This window comes from Stenella coeruleoalba (genome assembly GCF_951394435.1).
Source record: "Stenella coeruleoalba genome assembly, chromosome: 17".
Lineage (NCBI taxonomy): Eukaryota > Metazoa > Chordata > Mammalia > Artiodactyla > Delphinidae > Stenella > Stenella coeruleoalba.
The window spans coordinates 11,275,926-11,301,071 of NC_137163.1; positions in this window are offsets into that span (position 1 = coordinate 11,275,926).

The following is a 25,146-nucleotide window of genomic DNA, read 5'->3' on the forward strand; positions in this document are numbered from 1 at the left end:
ATAAATGAAACATAGATGTACATAAAAGGTATCTTTATTAATAACAATAAAAAGTTTAAACTGTTTCAGGGGGCAGTGAGGTGCTTGAAAGTCATCTGAATTATTCATTTTAGGGAAAGATTCATTCCCCTGTGTTTCTGGGCAGGGAGCCCAGATGAATAAGATCATAAATGCCGTGGCTACTCTGAGGTCATCATGAAAAAAATAATAGACCCCGATGATAAAAGAACCAGGTAGTCATCAATTCCATTCCCTTTGCCAACGAAGAAAAACAATATTTATAGAACAGTCATCATTTGTATTTAATTTAGACTCAATTCTTTGGAACCTGATCTGAAAATACTCTATCTACTAATATGACCTGAATTTCTGTAGCTTTCAATGAATTTTAATGAATTGGAATTCCCCATAACTATCCTTGTATGATCTAAATAAAGAATCTTCTACAAAGTAGAGCTTATCCTTTTGCACATAACCGAGGGAGCTGAACGGTGGAACATCTAGAGCATGAGTTAGAAAGAAATGACTTAGAGTTCTGGTCTTGCCAGTTACAGCCTGTGTGCCCTTACGCCTAAGCAAAACCACAGAGGGCTGGATTGGGACCCAAGATTTCTGAGAATGTTGACTGGGACTAAGTTTAAGGTTACTTCCATCACTAAACCAGTAAACAAGCTTTGTAGATGGAACACAAGACAAGGATACTGATGAAAGGACACAATTCTTTGTGCTTCTCTTGTTGTCCGTGCAAGTGGGACTGAAGTGGTCCCGTGGGAGGTGGGAATGGGAAGGTCATTATGTCAGAGGAGTAGGAAAAGGGAGGGCTTGCTGTTGTTTATATCACTAAGTTGGAGGAGGGACAGACCAACATTCAAGGCTTGGTCTTTGTGGTACCATAATTCACACACTTTCTATCTAATTCTCACTTTGCTGGCACTCCAGCAGGCTGCCTATGACCTACAATATCTAGGGCAAGTTATTCAAGCTCTCTGAGCCTTAGTTTCTCCACTTGTAGCATAAAAATAATAACATCTCCCTCGTTGGCTTTGTATGAAGCTTAAGATAAATGAGATCACCTATGCAAGACAACGTGGAGCCGAGTAAGTGCTGAGATGATCACTTTTCTTTCCACTCTGCCTTTATTCCCATCAAGGATACCTATGCTCATTCTTACACGCTCACCTTTCAAGGCTCTTGTGTCTACAGGAACAACTGTGCTTTCAACTTTGTCACACTGAAGGAAGGGAAATTCATTCACCCCTGAATGTGTCTTGCAGGGCTCCCACCTGGACATGTGAAAGCCCCCACCTGGGTTTTGTGCAACACCTCAAAACTTTCATATTTATATAGTGCTTCCTCACCCGCAAGCAGCAGTCTCAAGTAGAATGCTCTTTTGATCTTGGAGTGGAAGCAAAACAACTCCCATCACACCCATTTTACAAAGTCCAAAGTTGAGACATACGAGGCAGGAACAGAATTGTCTCTGTCTAAGGGGTTCTTGAACCATTCATCTCAGCTCCCTCCCTTACCCAGCCCCTCAGTCCCTGCACTGGAAATCCAGGCAACCATCGGGGGTGAATTGTATTACACTGGGCTGCCAACAAACAGTTTTGTCACCTACACTTTACAATAAAATAATGTATCAACTCTTTTAATTAACAGCAAACTTAACAGAGAAAATAAGGAGGATCTGATAGGAAGAATCAAAATCATCTTCTACATTTTACACATGAGAAGTCTTGGTCTCAGGGAGATTGAGTGTCACAGCTATTAATTGACAGGCCAGGATTAGAATATGCAGCCCAGCATTCTTTCCACAGGAATACACTTCCCTGGGGAGTTCACTGAGCATTTCCAGCAGCGGGTTCTCACTGCCTCACGAGGTCTCCTTGGCTCTGATAATTCTTCCTTATTATAAGTTCAACTGCCCCTGTGTCAGTGTATGCTTTGGACCATGAATTAACTTGGAACTTCTACGTAAATCTCTAGAAATAGAACCACTTTGCCTGAAAGTACTCTGTTATCTTCCTGATAGGATAGAAAGCAAGATAATGGAAATTACTTGAGGATGTTGCCTGCTAAAACTTGTACCTGATTTACTAATCTTTTAGGGGTATTAGGCACGCTACTTGATTGGACCTGGAACTGGAACCCAGGACTCACAATTTCCAATCCAGGACATGTGAATATCGACAAAAGCTCACTATACATTTATCCTGTACCTTGTACTAGATTAGGATTAGAGGACTTTTTTTTTTTTTTTTTGCGGTACCCGGGCCTCTCACTGCTGTGGCCTCTCCTGTTGTGGAGCACAGGCTCCGGACGCGCAGGCTCAGCGGCCATGGCTCACGGGCCCAGCCGCTCCACGGCACGTGGGATCTTCCCAGACCGGGGCACGAACCCGTGTCCCCTGCATCGGCAGGCGAACTCTCAACCACTGTGCCACCAGGGAAGCCCAGGATTAGAGGACTTTAAATAAGACAGACCTGACTCAAGTGAATGTATAATTTATTGTCCAAAATGACATACTTTAGAGAATGGAAGGGGCAATTATAAGAGTCAGAACAACAGGCATACACCAGGATTATCCAAATAAATTAAGGTTATGTAGTCAACCAGGCAGAGCCTCTGTCCTTACAGTGTGTTCTTTCTAGTTGAGGAAGGCAGGGAATAAAAAAGTAAAAAGTAAAGGTATGTGATATGTCTTAGGCTATAACAGGGTGATGTGATGGGAAGTAGCTGAAGGAAGGAGAGCTACTTTGGAAGGGATAATCCCTTAGTGGAAGTCTTCTCCCACTGAAGAAGTGGTATTTGAGTGGAGCTCTTAAAGATTAAGATGGAAGTAGTCATAGATGTCAAGGAGTGTAGAGAAAACAATAGCTAATACAAAGAACTTCCAACGGGAAAGGATTGCTCTGCTGAAGATACAGAGAGGGGATGATTGTAGAAGGTGTAGGTGGGGTAGCAGACAAGAACCAGAACATGTAGAGAGGTGTAGACCATAGGAAAGAATTCTCTCTCTGGGGTGTTTTAGAAGTTTTACAATATTCAACTCAAATATCCATAACATATATACTATTTTTAAAAAACTATCACAGTAAGCACACTCAAACATGTTAAATTTTAAAATCTCAGAGACCCGCTAATATGATATCTTGGGCTAAGTTAACTAGGTTTTGTGCAGAACTTAGAGCTTCTTTTCCCATTTCTGCGCATACGGCTAAACTTCATGGAATTATATCATTATTTAGAAAGCTTTTTACTTGGAATTTCTTCTTCTTGGAATTCAGCCCTGTACACATCTTCTTGCATAAAGAAGCACAAATGAGCACACATACACTGCACTCAGTTAAATGCTAGGCAGGACTCTAGGTGCTCAGAGCATACTTTCAACACACAGTGTGGTGTAGGTGGTCCAATAAAAAGTTACATGAAACACCAGAGCATCGCCTTTTTGATTTTAGCACTTGTAGGTTTTGGATCCTCTAACACTTGTGTTTATAAGGAACATGGGCAGTAGTTAGATGTTGTTAGTGATTCAACTTAGAGTAGAAAAAACTCAATGCTCTTCGAAGCTCCTTAGTCAATTTAACAAGAGAATGTACAGCACTTTGCAAGACAAGTCCTTCTCTTACTATAACTTTTACATCTCTGTTCCCATGTGAGTGGAGGCTTACATAAGACTGCAAAACCCAAACAAGAAACAAAAAACTAAAGTCAATGGAGTGAAATAATTATCATCTCAGATCTGAAATCCACTTATTTATTTCGTCAAAACTGCCTGAAGATTTTTTCATTTATTGATAGTAAAATAAACGTAAAAAAAATAGAACTTCTGGGGGCTTCCCTGGTGGCGCAGTGGTTGAGAGTCCGCCTGCCGATGCAGGGGACACGGGTTCGTGCCCCGGTCCGGGAAGATCCCATATGCCGCGGAGCGGCTGGGCCCGTGAACCATGGCCGCTGAGCCTGCGCATCCGAAGCCTGTGCTCCGCAACGGGAGAGGCCACAACAGTGAGAGGCCTGCGTACCGCAAAAAAAAAAAAAAAAAAAAAATAGAACTTCTGAAACAATGGCATGCCAATGGCTTTAATGGGTTTAAAAACTGGGTTTCTCCATAACACTTCCTTTGAGAAAAGGATTCATTGCTTAAAGAATTTAAAAACAAGGGAGCTTCACTTCCTTTTTCCCTCTCACCTATTTGAATCTTTTGGGGAAATTTTATCTTGGTTAACCTCAGTTGGCTCATCCACCAAACAGGGTTAATAATAGCTCAATGACAAGGAATTGAACCAAGTGCATGTTGACACTCCTGTTAAAAAATCAACAATTCTACAGTGCTGAGAAGGGAAACTTCTAGGACCTAGTATGTGGTAGTTGACTTCTCAATGATCAGAACTATGTCATCGTGTGAGGCCCACATAACTACAACACGGGCAAGCCAGAGTCCTTTCAGAAAAATGCGACTGTCAACATTGAGAGACAAGTAAGGGCTGTGATTCTGAGCTTCATTGAAAGAGTCACATTCAATCCACCGCTTCCTTGAAAACTGACTTTATTACCATGGCTCCAAGTTCTACAGGAGAAAAAAACCACAAAGTATGCACAAACCAGATGAACAGTCTGTGCTGATGACAGAAAAAAATAGAAGGGCATTGAGGTGCAGGGCAAGCCTGACAAAATGTCTTTTGTGTACCTCTTGGAAACATGGGTAAGAACTAGGTGCTAGAATCCACATCTTTGATTGGTGGCTCCAGAGAGGCAGAATAGTGGCCAGTCTCCTCCAGGCCGAGCAATGGAGCAGGAGGTGGTTTGGATTCAGGAGTCAATAAGGAACAGGGCAATTTTGTGATACAGCTTCTGGGGCAAAAGGGAGAAATATGCAGGGAAGGGGAAGAGATTATTACCTTCTTTTACATTTCCCCTGACTGGAGACCAGAAAAGAAAGCAGACATGTTTTCCACTTGCCTGGAAAAGATTAAGAATTCATAGAATCGGGTGGATTTTTTTTTTCCAGATTCCAACCTTGATCATGAGATTTCAAGCACCTCATCCAAACTCTCTGTGACTCAGTTTTTTCCTTTTGCAACAAAGGGAATTAAAACGTCAACAATGTGATACCTGATATACATGTGTGAAAAAATCCTTGGAACTCAAGTTTAGTACTTCTATGATTTTTGAGAATTCCTGAAATTTTGAGTACCACTCATATAATTTCTTCCATAAAATGCAATGAAGTATAAATGAAAAATTGAAATCTACGACTTGTAGATACTTGGCAAGTGTTACAATATATATGAAGTTGAGAAGAGAAAAACAAAGCTTGGGAGGAACCTGAATTATGATTCAGTGAGTGAATGGTTCCAAGTACCATTGGTACCATGTGGTACCCAAGTGAGTTGTTCTCAGACTTTCAGCTTTCATGGATGAGCAAGAAGTTTTGTTTGCTTGTTTTTTTAAGTAGGAGACTAAGTTTTCCAGGATTTTATTTTAACAAAATAAAATCACTTAAAATAAAATACACCTACTCTACTATTTGGCATCATTTTTAAAACAAGAATCACTTTAATAAAAAAATTTGAAAGCCAGAATCTCAGAATAAAAGAAAGTCTTTCCCAAGGCAGTACAGTTGGTTAACCAACACAAATATATGAAAATACAGAAAAATCCCAATATACATCGATAGATGATAGTATTGAAAAGAATATGCAATTTTTGATGCTTGTTTAAAATTTGGACATCTGTATTCAACATGCTCGCATAAAGTAGAACGAGAATATGCAACTTGATCTGGAACACCATTGTTAGAAGTCTATTTTCATGTCATGAGAATGAGAACAATGCCCTGAATGCTATTCCTTCAGTTAAGTTAGAATTTTATCTGAGACCTTAACTCAGCTTCAGACCCATGACATGGGTCTTGGTCATGAACAACTCTGATTTACAGACCATGATGTTCCCAGCTCAATAAAATTAGAAATTAAGCCCCTTATATATGGAATCTAAAAGAAAGTAAAAAATGGTTCTGAAGAAGCTAGGGGAAGGACAGGAATAAAGATGCAGATGTAGAGAATGGGCTTGAGGACACGGGGAGGGGGAAGGGTAAACTGGGATGAAGTGAGAGAGTGGCATGGACATATATATACTACCAAATATAAAATAGATAGCTAGTGGGAAGCAGCCGCATAGCACAGGGAGATCGGCTCCGTGCTTTGTGACCGCCTAGAGGGGTGGGATAGGGAGGGTGGGAGGGAGGGAGACGCAAGAGGGAGGAGATATGGGGATGTATGTATACGTATAGCTGATTCACTTTGTTATAAAGCAGAAGCTAACACATCATTGTAAAGCAATTATACTCCAATAAAGACGTTAAAAAAAAGAAATTAAGCCCTTATGAGAAATTATTACTAATCCAATATTTCCCAATGAGCCAGTGAAGCCATAAAGAGATTAAGTCATTCAAAGTAGCACTGTTCCTAAGTGGTATCTGATTCAAAACCAGTGATTTCTGGGTTCCTAATTAATATAATCAATAATAGCTAATAATAGCTAATGGTTTGATTATTTTGGACAAGTCATCATGTGAAATAGTTGACATTCATTATGTTATCAGACTGTCACAGTGATCCTGTGAGATGAGTTCCATCATTATTCTCAATTTACAAGAGAAGAAATAGAAGCCCAGTGGTGAAATCCCATGTCCAGGGCCCAACAAAGGCTGCATGCAGAACAGGAATTCAAACCAAGCAATCTGACTCCAGCCTTGCCCACTTTGCCTCTGATACGTACCTCTGCATCTCACATGTGTAATTTCAGTGATGATGGTGACTTCCATTTCTAAGGAAGTAATCATAGGCCTTGCTTCTACTAAAAAGGCTAGAAAAAATTAAAACGATAAGTCACTCCCCTCCCTCAAAATCATAATTTTAATTACATTGGCAAGCTGGGGGTGCAAAGAGGGTTGGACGAGCTAGCGCTTAGAAAGGAGTCTTTCTCAGGTGAACTGAGATGGCCTAACATTTTCTCCCCTTGAGGGTGTTTGCCAATTCTGGACACAGGCAGAGGATTGGACTTGGCCTAACCCAACAGCCCTCAGCAGGGGAAAGAGAAACCTGTGGGGTTTGACAGCCACAGGGGCAGGTAAAGCATGCTGAAACCTAAGCTGAGTGTTGGGGAGGCGTGGAGGCTGAGACTGGCCTGAAAAGGCAGAGTGAAATGTCCTTGTGGTTTCACAAGGAGATTGTCAGGCACAAAGTCCCGATTAAAAAAAAAAAAAAAAAAACAAGGCTGCAACAAGCAAAAGAATCCTACAGGTTGTCCCCTCCAGACATTTGCCGTATTTTAATGCTGTCTCTGGAGCAAGAGGCTAAAGGGATAAACTTCTGGGGTACAGAGGTAACTTCCCCCGAAAAAGGGGAGATAAAATGGAATCACCGGGCTTCCTTGGTGGCGCAGTGGTTGGGAATCTGCCTGCCGATGCAGGGGACATGGGTTCGAGCCCTGGTCTGGGAAGATCCCACATGCCGCGGAGCAACTAGGCCCGTGAGCCACAACTGCTGAGCCTGAGCGTCTGGAGCCTGTGCTCCGCAACGGGAGAGGCTGCGATAGTGAGGGCCCCACGCACCGCGATGAAGAGTGGCCCCCGCTCGTCACAACTAGAGAAAGCCCTCGCACAGAAATGAGGACCCAACACAGCCAAAATAAATAAATTAATTAATAAACTCCTACCCCCAACATCTTCTAAAAAAAAACAAATGGAATCATTTTTTTTAAATACTTGGTTAATCCAGAAGAAGGCAGGGGAAGAAGAGTAAAGGGCAAAGAAACAGGACAAGTAGGAAACAACTAGTAAGATGTAAAGGTAAAGCCCGATTTTATTAGTAACTAATATTCAATGTAAATTGGTGCTTCCTTCCAATTCAAGAACAAAAGCGTCAGCCTAGACTTAAGGAAAAAAAATCCAGTGATATGTTGTTTATGAAACACACTTAAAGTTAAAAGGAAGTTAGAAGTTGGAAGGAAAAAGACAGGAAAAGCTATACCACAAGAACACCGAAAGCAAGCTGATGGGGCCGCATTCATTTCAGACAGAAACAAGTTGACTTTAAGGCAAGAAGTATCATTAGAGATTTCTTTTTAAAAGAGAGATTTTATAATGATCAAAGATTCAGTTCAACAAGAAGACATAACAATCCTAACTTTGTGTACACCTAACAGAAGAGCTGCAAAATACACAAAGATCGTGGCAGTGGACAGGAACCAGAGTGGAAAAGAGGCAATAACACTGTAAGAATATTTGCAGAACTAGACCTGTCTGGCCCTACGGTACATGTTCCTCTTACAATGCCAATAGTGTACCTACTTCTCACCCTCAGCCTCGCAGGAGCTGTTATTATTGGCAATGTCAGCGGCAGCTATGTTCATGTGGGCCATTGCACAGTTCTCCTTGCGATGCTGTGAAATGTGAAACTGGAGAGACCGAAGGAAGTTGCCCCAAGCAAAAGTACATGCGTGCTAAGTCCTTCAGGTTTTATCTGTTTTGCTTGGATCAATAGTACCCGGCTTAGAACTCTTTGCAGTTGAGATGATAACCAGTAACGGCCCCGTGTTTACTTTGTGGAAGGATAAGTCTCATGTGAGCCTGACGTTTGGCACAGTTTGATTAGCATGTGCACAAATATCACACCTTCCATCCTCGGGCAAGGAGCTGATTAACAATCATGAAGAAAAAGGCCGAAGGACCATAACTGTTTATGGTTTTGTGCAGACCGTTTTCGTTCCCTCTGAACTTTGCCCCTTTAAAAGGTTCTTAATCACGCCCAGAGATTTGCTATCTCCCCTCAATTTGAGGGTAATTTAAGACATAGGCGGTGTCAAGGCCAATCCTCGGCAAAATTATGAGGAAGGTGCTTTTGCACTGGCTCCGGAGTGGAAGGAAGCAGCTGACCCCCTTGGAGATATCCCCTCCAGCCACACCCCTTCCCAGATGACTACAGGTCTCATAGTATCTGCTCCTACCTCCATCAAAACTAGCCTTCAATTCCTTTCGTTCTATTTCTCTTCAGATGTTTGTGACTCAAGATAATTTAGAATGTATGCCCCTAGAGGTATTTGATTCCTACTACATGGAAAACCCAAACTAAAAAATGAAGCTTGAATAAAGTAGGTTTCAATAAAGTATGTCCTTGAAGCGGACACCAAGGACACTAAACTGGAAGATAGTGCAGTAGATTCAAATCAGAAAGCCAGGTCTTCGTACACCTGTAGGGGGGTCCAAGGCAGATCTTGCCTCTTGTTTCCAGCGTCCTGTCACTTTTCCAGTCTCTATCCTCATCCCTGGATTTTATATCCTGCTGTTCATTCATTTGTTTAACTGACACATGAGGCACCTACTCTGTGCCAGGCGCTATGCCAGAGCCTGGGGTCAATCACAGAACAAGAGCATCTCATCCTTCAAGCCCACCATCTAGTGGGCAGACCGACTTAACTAAAGAGCCCATCGCAATATGCAGTATTCACAAGGGGCGAGGAAGGCATTGAGAAGGGTGCCTCTCCCATCCTGGAGTGTTTGGGAGAAGACTTCAAGGTGAAGTTTACACCTGCAAGAGAAATAAAAGAGCGTGATTTAGCCAGAGGAGAAGGAGTTCAGGGAGAAGGGCATATCAGGTACTAGAGATTATGAAGATAAAAAGAACAGAAGCAAAATATTAGCGTATTGTTTTGAGAAAAGTATAAGCCATTTGGAGTTACTTGAGAATGAATGGCAGAAATGAAGCTGAGGCGGTAGGTAGAAGTATTACACCATCGTTATCATCATCAACATCCTCATCCTCCCTGTCATCAACATTATCATCATCAAAGAAACCAACAAAATTGAAAGCTTACTCTGTGCCACACAGCGTTCTAAACACTTTCCAAGTTACTAACAAAATTGAAAGCTTACTCTGTGCCACACACCGTTCTAAACACTTTCCAAGTTACAAGTCATCTAGAACAGATTGTGTAGGGTGTTATACGCCCTACAAAACAGCTTCAAGTTTGACTTGTAAGAAAGATGAGAAGCCACTGAAAAATTAAGTGGAAGGGCTGGCTTTTAATTTTACCTAAATCACAGTGTTATATATGGTAAGAATGAAAAGAGGGAGAAACTGAAAACTGAGACACCAATAGAGAGGCAGCTAGTATATTGAAGCCAAAGAGTAAGAAGTTCAGATTTGGGGCAAGAATAGTAGAGATACAGAGGAAGGGAGAGATTCAAGAAATACTTAGAAAGTAAAAATTTGATTTGATGATTGGATTTGGGCAGGTAATTGAGGGAAGAAGACAAGAACTACTTCATTGTCTATGAGGATAATAGCTTAGGATTCTAGGTCAATAGTGGATGCACTGTATTTGAATGACCAAAGAACATCCAGAGCATTGAAAGTTTTCATGTCTCATGGTCTCAGTAATAAGGTTATTTGCTGAGAAGAGGTTGATAAAGTGCTTGGAGAGGGTGTTAAAATTTTGAAGGAGTCATTGAGGGAAATGGGAAAGAGCTGCCCAAAAGACTGATATAGAGCATGGAGGCTCAGCCGGATTTGGGTTGGTGGGACTCATTTCCCCAGGTTTCGTAGCTGAGAAGACAGATCGTTACTTGGTTCCAAGGCTGATACTTCGCTGGGTGGGAAGGCAGAAGAACGGAATATCTTCTGCTTCTCTTCTTTTCATCCCTACTCTCACTGAGTATCCAATGTCTTTATTTAGCTGAGCACATCTACAAGATAAAGAAACATACAGATGGAGGTACTGGGGATGCAGCGTGGTATTATGAAAAGGCCTAGGGTTCAAATGCTAACTCCATCACATGTTGTTAGCTGCTTGGCCCTGATTCAAAGTTACAGAATCACTTTGAACACCTGTTTCATCATTTACAAAAGAATTGTAAACATTAAGTAAGCTTATATCCATACAACCCCTAGTTCATAGTAGGCATCAGAAAAATGAATGTTCCTCTTTTCTTTATCAACACGTCATGAGGGGATATCCCTTGTAAAACTGGACCCCGAGCAACCCAAACCTAGGAGATGACTTGTTTGTAGTTGAATTTCATCACGGCGGGACAATCCACTTGGAGTAACGAAGACCTATCTTCCATCCACTTGATTAACCAGGCAGAACTGGGATGATCCTTTGAAAAAATAATTCCAACCCCGACCTTCCATCTTTTCAGGGTCTTGATTCAGTATGATGCACCGCTGAATAGCACTATATCCACTCTCCACTTCCCAAAAAGGCTCAGACTGAATTAAGCCTGTGGCTGTCTACTAAAATCTCCAATCCCAATCTCTGGTTTAAAAAGACGAGTTTATTTGTGACCGCCTGGAGGGGTGGGATAGGGAGGGTGGGAGGGAGGGAGATGCAAGAGGGAAGAGATATGGGAACATATGTATATGTATAACTGATTCATTTTGTTATAGAGCAGAAACTAACACACCATTGTAAAGCAATTATACTCCAATAAAGATGTAAAAAATAAAATTAAAAAAATAAAACATAAATAAAAAGACGAGTTTATAATTCTTAGAGATTATTTAACTCGTATTTCTAAAAAACCAGAGCTTCACATACTTCAGGGCAGGCAAGTCATTCCAAAGCAAAGCTTTTAATGAGTCAGTCCTCAAAACTAATTACAGAAAATAATTAAATAGAAGCCTCAAACCATCAGCATCCATCAATGTCCACTGTCAGTCATTGTTAGTGGAAAGGAGGACACGGCTAGTATTTTCCTGAATAAATCAAATTATTTATTTCCAATTTGTGAAACAGGAATTATCCAAAGTTCCTTCTCCCCTACCGTCAATACCAAGGCAGACCATCTTGTGGATTTCATTCAACGGTGTGGTCAGTCCGCACGTGAGTCATGTCTATTTCTGCAAATGCTCTGAGTGCTTCACTGACTAAGAAAAAGAAGGACATTCTTGTGGGATCTTCTTTTCCGTGCCGTTCAAGTGGCCGTTACCTACTGTGGTTGTTGGCTGTTCTATTTTCCTGTGCGTTTTAGTGCCCAGGTTGAGTGCCTAATATCCACTAGGCTCTCAGAAGAGAGTTTCTTGAATTGAATCCTGACGTGCTTCAGGGAAAAGAGGTTTTCACTGTTGCAGGGGGAAGTCCTCTTAAAAAATAGGAAGTGAGCTGAGTTTATCTTGGTGCATTGGAGCCAAGGAAGAATTAAGTGAGATAATTGCAAATATATGAGATAATGGATATGCAGGGGGTTTTAAACTCTACATAGCTCTACAGATATTGACAGTTATTATAAAGGTGGAATTATGCATAGGACAAGAGTGAAGCTAGGTGACCTTTATGCTACAAATATGTATTGAGTGTTTAGGGTGTAGCTGGTACTATGCTGAGTATTGAGGATGTATCAGTGAATCAAATAAACAGAGTCTCAGTTTTTTGGAGGATCCTATAATTTAGGGTTTTTTTAAAGGCATTTTTCCATTGTTCTCTGATCCTGGACTTTTCTATGACATCTGTACTGGGGATGGGGGAAGGAAGGGTTGACATAATGAAGAGGTAGGTGGCCCTTAATTTTGCACCATTTGTGAATCCTTACACATTTTGACCTCTTCCAAGATTGTGCCTGGTGGATTTATTGTCCTTTATGCAGAAACAGCGTGGAACATTCCTTCCAGCCTGTTGCAGCAGAAGTAGGGAAATAAATGAGGGTAATCAGGAAAGGTAGGAGATGCTAGGTAAAGGAGAAATGGGAAACAAAGCAGAGCCACTGAGAAGGAAACAGTGGTGGTGATTAGAGGCAGAAAAGCCTGGAGTGTGGTGACTAGAAGAGCCCCCAAGAAGTGTCTTATCAAATCATTCCGTTTACAAGGTGGGCAAACTAAGGTTCAAAGGCAGTAACTCATCCAGAGCCACGCATTGCACATACAAAACGGTCCACCTTTTTACCTGATGCTTAAATAGTTATATTTCTTTTTATGTACCTTGCCTTAAATGAAGCTCTAACCATCCTGTATGGCATGGTGGTTAAGAACCAGGGTGTTAGCTCCAGACTGTGAGTTCAATTCCCAGCTTTGCCACTTACTACGCTTAACCTTAGGGAAAACACTTAAACTATTTGCGTCTCAGTTTCTTCATCTCTAAATAGAGATAATCTTGGTATCAGGGGATTAAATTACTTAAAATACAAAAATCTTAGAACAGTGCTTTAGAATATACTAAGTGCTATGCAAGAGTTTATAGTATAAATATGTATATGTGTATAATTTTAGTTGAGTCATCCCTGAAATATTGGTTAAATTAAGTGAACCATCTTAGTAAACAGAATTTATTTCTTCCTCATTTATTACTTGATTGTTCTGTTTTATCTGTTTTAAATATTCAATATGTCATAGTGGTATGTTTATTCAGTATTCTTTAGAAAATGGGCTAGGTTTATATATACAAATCTGTTCAACAAATAGATGTTTATCTGGGATGGAGAAGCCATCCTCCAGGACATTTGCATCACTGCTCTCAGGACATTACTAATCACTCAAAAAAATGTCTCCCCAAAGAGGTGCTAACTCAAACCAGGCAATGCCCATGAAATTAGAATGAAAGCTGGGATTCTGAACTCTTTGGAAAGCAATACAAGTGCTCACCTTACTCACATTCTCACCTCTTCTGGGACAAGCTAATTTTACCCAGAAGTGAACACTTCATTGCAGAATGGAGAGGATCACCAGGAATCTCTATGCCAAGAAAAACACCTCTTTTTATATTTAGCCATTCAAATCTAGGACAATGAGTCCTCCTTCCTTTCCCTACTGGAGGCACAGAATGACCACCTCTGCTGTTTAGTGGGAAAGGGGAAGGAAAGGGAGACTCTCTCAGTCTCTGGCTAGCTGTCCCGCTGCCATTCCCCAAAACCCCCATAGCCACCTTCTCTTGCACCCCCAGGACACTCTTGGCTGTGAAATTCAGTAACCACGAGACAAAGGGAGTGTTCCTGATTGAGAAAAAGTCAAGTGGTAACAAGAGCTGACCTTTATTGAATACTGAGAACACGCCAGGCACTGTTCTCAGCCATTCACATGCATAAACTCGTGTCACTTATACAGCAGCCCTTTATGGGGGCCACTATAATTATCCACACTTTGCAGAGGAGGAAATTGAGACAAGGAAAGGCTCACTGGGAGAGAGTAGAGCTAGAATTCAACCCAGGTCAATGGACTCTGAAGCCAAAATATGGTCTGGGGACTGCTCCCAGTCCCTGACATGTTTCCAACGTGTGATGAGATGAGTAGAAAAATTGAGAGTGAGCATTGGGAAATTTTATAGCCACCTGCCACTCACCAGACCTCCAAGGTGTGATCAGCAAATTCATATGAGTGAACAAGGTATCAAGCAGTTCTGGTGTTGTTGAATTCACATGGTAATGTAACTGTGATGTAGGCTGCATGCTGGTTACGCACAGTAGAACCACACATAGATCCATGAGCGACTGGAAATTTAGAAACAAGTCCTTCACCAGAGATGGTTTGATACCCACTGTTCTAAAGCATTACGTTCTATGGCCCCCAAAACCTCACTGCTTGCTGTGAAAGTAATAAACCTGTGAGGTATGAATGTATACAGTGAAAGGAGTGCCACATTAGGAACCAGTAGATATTAAACAATGGGTGTGATCAATAAATAAGTGATAATTGCATGTTAAAAGTTAGTCACAGGAAAACTTAAAGAGTAGAGCAGGGTAAGGGACTCAGGAGTTGGGGGAGGGGCCCACAGTATTAAACAGGGAGATCTTTAGGACAGTATGTGACCATTTTCCAGAGGCAGATAAGCCCCTTTGTAAATGTTTAACTCTGCGTTGGCTTCTCCCTGCCCCTCCCTCTCATATGTCCTGGCTTTTCTATTTTCTTTCTGAATCTGTTAACACAGAATCATTGGAATAATCAAAGCATAACAAGGCAATTCATTCTGTGCCAACCAGGAAAGTCCAGTCCATCATCATATGTACTCGAAAGCTAAATTATGTGTTTGGAATAGATAATCTCTAAGATCTTTTCCAACTTTGAAATCCTATGACTTTGGCTGAAAGAACTGTTGTATACTGCTCTTAGGGAACTAAACCTTTATTTTAAAAAGGCTCATTTATATGATTCATTTATTTAATATACACCTATTGACCATCTACTATGAATCAGGCATGGTCCTAGGCATTGATGTTACAGGGATGCTTGTATAGACTCTGCCTTGAGAGTTTCAGAGTTCAGCATGAAAGCTGGATGTATAAACAAACAACAAAATGACAATATGGGTCTTAAGTGCTACAGCACATGTCTGAACAGAGTGCTATGAGAAAAGAGATGAGGGAGTATGTAATTCCTCTGGGGAGCAAGAAAGGGAGTATCACTGACAGGCTGAGAGGTGGTGACATGCGCTCTAGGTTTTGAAGAATGATCCTCTTGAGGATGGAGGAGGGAAACCAAATCAGGCAGGAAAATAGATGTGGAGACATTCAGTAAGGTGACAAGTTTAGGGAACAGAAAAATGGCTTGGTCTAGTTGTAAAGTAGGATGCAGTATGTGGACCATGATTGGTGAGAGAGAGAACAGGGGAAGTCAGATATAAGAGATGAAGCTAAAAATACTTGTATTTTTACTGATGGTGTATGAATATCTGTTTTTCCTAGTGTGTGATTTCATACACACGCACAGTCATGATTTACCTTCTTTGGTCTTCTATGCCTCGTTAATAACAAGATGTGGAATCCCTGGGTCATTACACTGTAACCTCCATGAGCGATTCACCATTTGAGTCCCAGTGCCTAGCACAGTGCCTGGCACATATAAGCACTCAAACTTGGTTAAATGGATGAATGACCCAATAAATGAAAGAGTCAATTATCATTAGTATCCTTTTCAGCTCTGTTTGCCATTTCTGGAAACCTTAGCTGTTTCCACAGCTTTGGATGAACGATTTGTCTGCATCCTCCTGACAAAGGAATTCAGCATGCATGTAAATATATCAATACTTACACATATTTAGATAAATAGATGTCAGAACATTCAAGAGTCATTGGTGGGGGCCCGTGTAACAGAGAAACAGGACAGACCAGAGAAAAGCTTGACTTTCAAATTATTTTTGGTGACTGAAGACCAGCTGTCTGTTTCTCGTCACTTTTCCCCACTCCCCCTTCTATGAAATAGAACTATGTTATTCTGCTGTGATCACACGTTTGGATTTTATCTCTCAGTCACACTTAGAAAAGGAATGGGTTCCAGAATGAAGCACAACAATCCTCTTCTTGGCATGAGGCGCTTGTGATGTTTCCAAAAGTACTCATTGTTCATAAAGGCTTTTCTAGAAGCTCCTCCACACCCCCAGGATGACTTCATTCTTTTACATGGAAATTTTTGAAGTTCTTTTATTATAGAAATTTTCTAACATTAAAAAAAAAAAAAACTTGAATGGACCCCTTCCTATCAAGGCACTCAGTTTCAACAATAATCATGATTTTGCCAGTGTCACCTATCACCTATGAGTGCCTCCTCTAATTTTGTTTATTTCTTCGCTCGCTGGATTGGTTTAAAGCAAATCCCAGATGCCGTGTCATTTCATGTGTAAATGCTTCAGTATGAATTCCTGAATGATAAGGTCATGTTTTGTTTGTATGGTTTCCCTAACACCATGACAGTAATGCATCTAATAAAACTAACAACAGTCACTTAATTGCATCTTAATTTCATATTCAAATTAAATATGAAATCACTTAATTTCATATTCAGATTTCTCTAATTATGTAGAAGATGTCTTTTTACAATTGACTTAGGTGCATCAGGAATAAACAAGATCCATGCATTGCACTTTTTGTTGTTGTTTTAATATGGTAATCTTAAGCTATTTACTTGAACTATTTACTTTTCTTATCTCATGGCTAAAAGGCTGAAATCCTCAGAGAAGAATGACTAAAGCTGCCATAGTACAGCCTGCTGCAACAGCACCATTTTTTTCCTAAAGATTTTCACTCAATGCATGCTAATGGCAATCCATAACATGTAAATGTGAAATGGAGTCAACATGGATTAAACACATAGGTCTTCACATTCGTCCTTCTAGAAATACAAATCAAGGGAGATACACTCAGGTGAATACTCAGAAAGGAATCGCTATGATCCTCCTACTCTGGTTTCACTTTAATTTTCCCTGATAATTATTGCAATAACAATGCCATGATATATTTTATAGAGTGCTTTAGAGTTTCCATAGTGCTTTCACACCTAATTCAACTTAATACAACCAAGAGTCCACTCTTTACAAAAAATACTTCATCTCCTGCGATTCTCCAAATGAGCCGGTGAAGGAAGACAGGGCAGTTATAATTGTTTTTTGACAGATGTAGAAACAAATTCAGGAATATTAAACAACTGAAACCCCACAATCAGTCAGTGGACTTGAACTTTTGTTATAGTCCAAGCAATATCAAGTCCAGAGAACTTTTGACCAAGTATGCCACACCTTAACTTAACATAGAAAAGCCCTAGACCAGCCTCCTGCAAAACACCCTCTAGCCAACCACTATCTGGTGAAATGTTATTTATTCCCTTTAGGGCTTTCTCCAACTTGGTATCACCCTGGGTACCCATTTTCTAGGAAGATACATCCCTACATGCCTGTTCTAGGTTTAAAGTACCAGATGCCTTCCCCAAACCCAAGAAAATTATCACATAGACAAAGCAATGGCTTAAATATTCAGCAATCTATCCCACTAGGCCTAAGGGAAAATTTGTACACATTAGGTTAAAACATTCATGGTAGAAATATTTAATGCTCAGTCATACCCAGTTTTCCCCTCTTTCTATGAGCATGGAAAGATTACACTTTCCCACCAACCCCTTTTTATAGTCAGCAGGGCTATGTGATGACTCTGGTCCATGGTTCTGAAGAGAAGTGCTATGTGTGCCTTCCAGATCACCCTAGTTAAAGTTTAATACAAGACCCTCCAGCATATTATTCCTCTGACTCAGCAGTTGTGGAGGTAGGTTCATACTGAAATGGCAGCAGCAAAAATCAAAGCATCCTGGGATCACAAAGACTGAAGGACTGCTACTAAAGACAGTCACCCTGGACTTGCAGTATATTACATGTGAGCAGGAAATAAACTTTTGGTGAAGCCACTGAGATTTAGGTGTTGTTTGTTACTGCAGCCTATCCTAGCCTATCCTTACAGATAGAGGACTCCTTCCTCGAGGTAGTTTACTTCTTATCCGCTGAAAGAATTGACATAAAAATCATACAATTCAACAATGGCTACAGGATGTAGGGTTGCTCCTGGGGTTGAATAATACACAACTGGCAAACCATAAGCAACAGCCCTGACCGCGAATTTACGAATTTACTCCAGAGTGTCTGGAGTCCAGTAGATAGGGCGAAGACAAGAAGACCTGATAACCATGAGGTATAAGTTTTGATGGGAAAACAGGAAACAAATCATGCAGAGAAATACAGACCAGTTAAAGGCCTGGGGCTTTATCACAAGGGCAATAGGAAGCCACTGAAGCATTTTAAGTGAAGTGAATGGTATGGTCAGATTTTGGTCTTTTAAAGGATCAATCTGGCCATCGTAAAATGGGAAGTTTGGAGAACAGTTGGAAAACCATTAAGGTAATCCAACTGAGAACAAAATGACAGATTAGATTAGGAGTAGGGAGAAGTAAAATTATTTGGGAAATGTTTAAGAAATAGACATAGAATGGTCAAACTTCCCAGTTTTCCTAGAACAGACTTTCAGTGTTGAAACTGAGACAATTCTGGGCAAATATAGATGAATTTGTCACCCTAGACAGACACATAAGAGCTTCATGACTGACTAGGTAGAGAAATTTAGGAGGAGGATTGGGTCACCTTGGATCATTGAATGGACGGTTGTGCCACTTATTGAGATAGAAAATAATGGATAAAAAACAGATACGAGAGGAGACAGAAGATAGTAAGTTGAGTTTAAGATACAAGACCAAATAAAGATGTCAAATAAGCCATTGAACAAGCAGGTAAACCTGGTATATTTTGATTAATTACAGCTAACAGTCGAGTACCATCTATGTGCAAAGAACTGTTACAGTTAGCATATGTGAACTCACTTACTCTTCTCAGTAGCCAATGATATATTTCTATTTCATACTAACAAAGGCAAAGAAGTTACTCTAGGCAACACTATTTGAAATGATGGAACTGGATTGAAACTCAAATTAACCTGGATTTGAAAGTGGCTTTTCCTGTTTCCTAGTTGTATAACCTTGAGTTTTATCAACTCAGCCTTTAAAAAATGGATGACATGCTGGGAACAGGCTATCAGGGTTGGGAGGAGGGAAGATATCCATTAGATGCCAGACCCAGAAGAGGCTAATCTTATAATCAAAGTTACTGTTAGAAGCTAGAATAAAAGTAAGGGATGCAAGCTTCAGGAAAGCAAACTATAGGTCAAATGCATAGGAGAAAGGCGGAATCCAGGTACTTGTTCAAAGGAGACAATACAGCATAAAAGTCAGGTGGTATGGTTTCTGGAGTTGAATTTCTGGGATTCAAACTTTGACTTCACCATTTACTAGTTGTTCGATGAGTAACACACATCCTTTCAATGGAATGTTCTCAGCTGAAAAATGGTAATAATTATGATAGTTCCTACCCACCCAATTCACCCACTGATCAGGTCAAGAATTGAACAAGATAATTTATGTAAAGAACGTAACATATGAATCTGGCAGTGCCTAGCCAGGACACAGGTACCACTTTAGATATTTCAATAAAGAGAATTTAACACTTGGTATTAGCTACATCAGTGATGAGAAGTCAGAGAAGTGAAATATGGGACAATGAGACACCTCAGAGATGCACAGCAGTAGGAAGCCAGTACCACTGCTAAGAGTGAAGGGACACTGTGAAACTTACCAAAGCACAGAAGCCAGGGCTACAGATGGCAGCCAGAATGATGGGGATTGTACAGTGAGAAATGGGAGCTTAAAGGAAGGGGCTGTCCGCTGTTGCCAATCCCTAAAGGGTGGTCAAAATACACTGACTTTTCCCACTAGCACCTACTATTAGCCAAACTTACTTCTCAGTAGTACAGAGAAGGATGGATCTGGGTGAAGAATAGATCTGGGAGCAGACAGCATGGTACCTGGCACATAGTGAAAGCTTTAAAAAATGTTAGCTCCTGGGAGTTCCTTGGTGTCTAGGGACCCTGCAGTTAGGACCCGGCGCTTTCACTACTGTGGCCTGGGTTCAATCCCTGGCCGGGGAATTAAGATCCCATGAGCCTCGCGGCGTGGCCAAAAAATAAGAAACCAATTTCATTTTTTAAAAAAAAGTTAGCTCCTATTAAATACCTAGGTAGCTATCATGTGGGTAAGACATATAATGAAATATTGATTATTTCTAGGACATCTGGAGTCTCCAAGCTTACCACCTCTAATCATAAACAGTTTCTTCATTTACTTCAGTATGAGCAAAATAATATTTAATTTTTAATGTGCCATGTTGTGAAAAAGATTAGGAAGTACTTTTCTATACATTGATGACTCTCAAATTTAAGTCTCTCCCCTGATATTTTCTCTGAGTTCCAGGTATATAGATCCAGATACCTACCTGACATCTCCACATGCACGCTAATGGGCAGCTCAAACTTAATCTGTCTAAACCAGAGCTCTTGACTTCTACCTCTTACTGAAATTTTCTTCTCTCCCAGTGTTTCCTCCCATCTCAGGAATAGCCCTAATCTCTATCCATTTGTTCAGGCCAAAATTCTTGGAATCATTCTTGATCTCTTTCTTCCTCTCACATCCCACATCTATTTCATCAGGGAGTCCCGCTGGCTTTGCTAGAAAATGTATCCTTAATCCAACAATTTCTCACCAATTGCACTGCTGGGGACCCAGTCAAGTGACTGCCCTCTGTTTCCTAGATGGTAGCAAGAACTTTATAACTTGTCTTCCTGCTTCCACTTTCTGTCTCTCCACACCTCATTCTTCCTACCGCTGAGTGATGCATTTAACATGCAATTCAGATCAGGCCATTCTTTTACTGCTCAAAATTCTCAAGAGGCTTCTGTCACTGACGGAGTTAAGAAAACATCTGTACTGTGGCCTCCAGGGTTCTCCATCAGTTGTCCTCCAGCCTGTGTTTTAAAAAACGCAAAACCTGAAATCAACCCAAGACTTACTGAATCAGGTCAGAACCCTGGGCTACACCTCCAGCCTCATTCACGCCCACTCTGCCCCTTTTTATGTTCTGCTGGCCTTATAACTTTTCTCAAACACACCAAGCATAGGCTTCCCGATTCACTTTGTTTTCACTGCCTTCCACCTTGAATAGCTTCTCCCACGTGTTTGTACTCTTACTCCCTTAGCTCACTGAGTATCTGCTCAGCCGTGGCCTCCTCTTAGCCATCTTGTCTATCTTGTTTATTTAATTGATATGTTTATTGTCATCTCCTTCTCCTGGACTATAAGCTCCATGAGAGCAGAAAATGTCTCTATCTTGTTCATCCCTGTGTTTTCCAGCACATAGTAGGTATTCAATACATTTTTGTTAAATGGAAGAAGTATCCACATGTAGTTAGAGCTGGGGCCCCAAGGATCTAGTCTTCAAAGGCACAGGGATGCAGACACAGGGGAAAAAAAAGAGAAGTAAATACCTAAAACCTATATATATATAAATTAGAACATTATCTCAGGCAAGGCAGAGGTCCAGTCACTGGAACTGAAGACCTTAGGTAGGACAGGACTAAGCGGAAGAAGAACTCAGGGCTGTATCCTGAGAGGGACTCCTGTGAACCTATTTTAAGCCCCATGAATAAAGATAACTTTGGGGACTTCCCTGGTGGCACAGTGGTTATGAATCCGCCTGCCAATGCAGGGGACATGGGTTTGATCCCTGGTCTGGGAAGATCCCACATGCTGCGGAGCAACTAAGCCCGTGCACCACAACTACTGAGCCCGAATGCCACAACTACTGAAGCCCGCATACCTAGAGCCCGAGCTCCACAACAAGAAAAGCCACCGCAATGAGAAGCCCACGCACCACAACGAAGATTAGCCCCCGCTCGGCACAACCAGAGAAAGCCCGCACGCAGCAATGAAGACCCAACACAGCCATAAATAAAATAAATAACTTTATATATATATAAAAAAGATAACTTTGGTGCTTGAGCCTGAGACTGAGCAGAGCCTTCTGATGGACGACAAGAAGCTCCACCAGAGAGAAGAAGCCTGGTGGGAGGAGCACACCTTCAGACCATTGCTAGACAGAGTGTGAAATGCCATGTACATCTTTGACTTTTCTTCAGATGCAGGGCTCTGTGACTCAGTCTTGTAGTATTTTCTTTATTTCATACATAAACATTTTGCTGGAAGATCTCAGTAAGGTTGTGTATAAAGATGACAGGAAGCATCCAGCTCTGTTAATGGTGCATCTTAGTGTGGCATAAGGACATTTGTCACTCCGGTGCACTTCTCTGTGCTTCCCACCCCAGATATTTCAGGAAATCCAGTTAATCTTCTGGGAAATTAACCAGCAGTAAGATTCTGTAGTCCTCCTAGTCTAGACTCTGATATTGATCATGGAACAGACAAATTGGAGGAAGGAGGTAAAGTGGCCTTCTTATGTCTTAGACTTAAGTGCAAATACTCAGTGGAGAGTGACCTTTAACAAATGCAAATCTACTTTAAAAAGCATCACATCTGTGACTCTTCAAGCGTGTGCTAATGGTCAGCTAGATGTTCCCCTCTCAGCTTCCTCTGATTCATTTAAGAAAACTCCTGAGAGCCCACTAAAGCGTTTTATATGTTTCTCCTTGATGTTCGCTTTTCAAATGTTTGTCAAGTTCAGACATTTGTATTGGTCCTATTAGTGTTTAAAGGATTCAAGCAGAGAAAATGACCCACAATAAATGGACCAAAATAGAGACTCCTAAAGACTATGTATGCTAAGCCCAACATGTTATAGCCCCAGAAAATTTGAGTTCCCCCAAAACTGAGGTGTCAAAATGACAGACGGGTTAAGCACCTGGACTTTGAATCTTAACCCTGCCATGTACTCGTTGGACATCATTGACCCTTTTATTTAAATTCTACACATAGGAAATAATGCCACATCTACCTCATAGGTGTTATATACACATCTAGCATATAGGCATTCAACAAATAATAGTTATTTAATTAGAAATACTTATCAAACACCTGGTTCTAAATAAATCTAATATGTTCTATATCGAGACCACAGAACAATAATTACTGAAATGTATGAATCCTTATTTCCTTATCATTTTATTGCCAATGCTCACCATTAAATTGCAGTCCTTCTCACTTGACTATGGTTTTAAGGCTTACAATAAATCACAGATATAAAGTATTAGAGTTGTGAAGACCTAAGAATCTTAGGGATCCTCAATCTAACCACCCACAGAATGTTAGCACTTTTTCTTTAGTAAACTTGGTCAATGATAATCCTGTAATTACATGCAAAACCATACTGAGAGCCCAACAGACACCCAGACCAATTATTACATGATAAGGAACTGAAGGTAGACTTTTATTCCCTCAGAACAGATGAAAAGTACCTCCTATGACTTCCATATACAAACTGGAGACTCGCCACCAGGAGCCACTCAGAACACAGATTCTCTACAACATCTTACAGAAAGACCCGAATGAATGTTTTGGACAGCCCAATATTTGAGAGCAGATTTCTCTTTCTCTGTGGTCTTCTTTACTCTTGAAAAAGGTCCCTCATTTCTTAAAGCCAATCTTTATGATTTCTAGACCAGTTCTAGTCTTACCCCACACCGCCTACCATACTGGATGTTCACACTTGCGCTTGCTCAAATTCATTGATGTCTCTTAGGCAGAATTGCCAACAGTATCCTCAGTTGTGGTGGGAAGATGTGTAAGATGGCCATCTATTCAATATATTTCCATTAATGGAATTCATGGCATCATCCTAAATGTTGGACTTTAATTTTCTAATTCACCTCTTTGGTTTCTTCCAAAATTTTAATTTTTAAGGAAATTTTGAATTGTATAATCTATTTTTTTTTTTTTTTTTTTTTTGGCGGTACGTGGGCCTCTCACTGTTGTGGCCTCTCCCGTTGCGGAGCACAGGCTCCGGACGCACAGGCTCAGCGGCCATGGCTCACGGGCCCAGCCGCTCCGCGGCATGTGGGATCTTCCCGGACCGGGACATGAACCCGTGTCCCCTGCATCGGCAGGTGGCCTCTCAACCACTGCGCCACCAGGGAAGCCCTGTATAATCTTTATATTTCATATTTCTCCCTTCTATGGCATCTCCTAAATAACAGACAAAACTATTAAATAGTTTTTAGTCCTCATTCTCTGCTTGAGACACTTCTCCCCTGTGACACTGAGCCACTATTAATATTCTTCAAGTATAGCCACTCAAACTTATTCCACAAGTCATCTGCCAATAATGTCATCCTGGGCAAAACTTGTCAAAACGTCATCCATGGGGACATCAGAAGACACTTTACCAGAATTTTTTCCAAAGCATTATTCAAGTGAAAAGGTATTTGGATTGTATTTTTGGTTGAATTGTCATGTAACAGTCCTATATTCTTAGAATTTAATACTCATAAATCTTTGAGTCTTAGAAAAGTATTTTTATAGATTGCAACTTGGAATTCTCAAACAAATCCCATCCTAGGTGTTAAGGTAGATTAGATCAAAAGTTCTTAACGAATCCATGCATGGACCTCAAAAATTATAGTTCTCCTAGGATCATAGGCAACATATTAAATTATGTGCATATGCATATTTTTCTTGGAATAACGTCTCCAGCTTAGAAGAGTCCCATACACAAAAATTACCATTGAACAAGATTAAGTCTAATTAAAAATGCCCCAAATTTAAACCTGTCTTATTCCCACTATATTTTCTATTTGTGCTCTGCAGCAAGACACTTGCTATCCCACTTTTATTCTCCATTCCTTCCCGATGACCCAAGATAGCCAAATGCACTCTGCTTACGGCTACAAGGATGACTGTGTTTTGAAACAGTGGCACATTTAAACACGGACACCTTCAAAGATTGAATTTAACCTAAATAAAACTTCTTGAGGCAATCACAACTTCTTCCTGTGAATTAGTCTTCTGA